This window comes from Lathyrus oleraceus, chromosome 7, assembly GCF_024323335.1.
Source record: "Lathyrus oleraceus cultivar Zhongwan6 chromosome 7, CAAS_Psat_ZW6_1.0, whole genome shotgun sequence".
Classification (NCBI taxonomy): Eukaryota; Viridiplantae; Streptophyta; class Magnoliopsida; order Fabales; family Fabaceae; genus Lathyrus; species Lathyrus oleraceus.
In genome coordinates this window covers 25,843,671-25,845,175 of record NC_066585.1, presented here as the reverse complement: position 1 = coordinate 25,845,175, position 1,505 = coordinate 25,843,671, and positions in this window count along the sequence as shown.

Here is a 1,505-nt window from a genome sequence, read left to right as displayed (position 1 = left end):
GATGTATGCCCTTCTTTGTTTGTTGTATTTCTTTGGTGGAGCTTTGCCCTTGTCCTTCTTTAGTTGAGGACAATCCGACTTGTAGTGCCCTACCTTACCACAATTGAAGCAAGATCCTTTTGCCTTATCCTTTTTGTTCTCTTCTTGTTTAGATCCTTTGGATTGTCTTCGAAAATTTGAGATTTTTGTCGGAGTGCTTTACTCCATTCCTTCTAATGAATTTGTTGTACCTCCGAATAAACAGTCCCATTTCCTCATCATCCGAGTCTTCGTCACTACTTGAGTCACTATCACTTTGCTCTTTATTTGGGGACTTAGAGCTAGAAGCCACAAGAGCTATGGACTTTTTCTCACTCTCTTTGTCTTTAGTCTTCTCCTTTTTAATCTTCTTCTCATACTTTTCAAGGCTTGCTAGTTCTTGTTGATGTTCTTCTAACTTGCCAAATAGAGTTGTGATATCGAGTGTGGTAAGGTCATTTGCTTCCTTTATACCTGTCACTTTAGGCTGCCATTCCCTACTAAGACATCTCAACACTTTATTGTTGGTGTAAGCCCTAGAGGCCAATACTTTTGGTACTTGTATCGAATTATTTATTAATAATAAAAGGCTTTTTCTTTATTACGTTTGTTTAATAAAGTCCCTAGAATAACTAGTTTGTTTAATGTATCAAGTATGACTTAATCATGAGATCACATTAAACATAAGGACACTATTCTTAAAGTATCCGTAGTCGAGCTTTATTGTGAAGTGGGATGACATTAAAGCATTAAGACTATTATGTATATAGACTGATGATCACATCTCATGGATCATGGATAAGGAGTTATCAAGTCTTAAACATAGGTATGAATATTAAGAGTAATATTTATACCGGATTGACCCGCTATGAGAATATTATATAGAAAGTTATGCAAAGTGTCATAAGTTATTCTCATGGTGATAATGGTGTATACCACTCTTCGACCTGAAACCACTATGGACCCTAGATGTAGAGTCGAGTGCTTTATTGCTGATCAAACGTTGTCCGTAACTGGATAACCATAAAGACAGTTGATGGGTACTCCACGAAGCATGATGAGGGACATGAGTGACCTAGATGGAATTTGCCCATCCTGCATAACAGGATAAATGTCTATGGGCCCAATATTGAACTGGACAAGGATGACACGGTCTATGCCTTGTGTTCAATATAGACATAAGGGCAAAAGGGTAATTATACACATAAGTATTATCACAGAAGGAATTGTCAGATCACATGACATTTTCGTGTCTTGGGTAGCAGTGATGTGTTGCTAGATACCGCTCACTATTTATTATGTTAAATACATGATTTAATATAACTGCCAATGCCGTGAAAACCTACAGGGTTACACACAAAGGACGGATTGATGAGAGATAGAGTAACTAAGGAATACCGTAAGGGACAGTGCCCTTAAGTGAATTGTAGAACATCGTAAAGGTACGGTGTACTTAAGTAGAATACGAAATATGGTAAGGTACCATG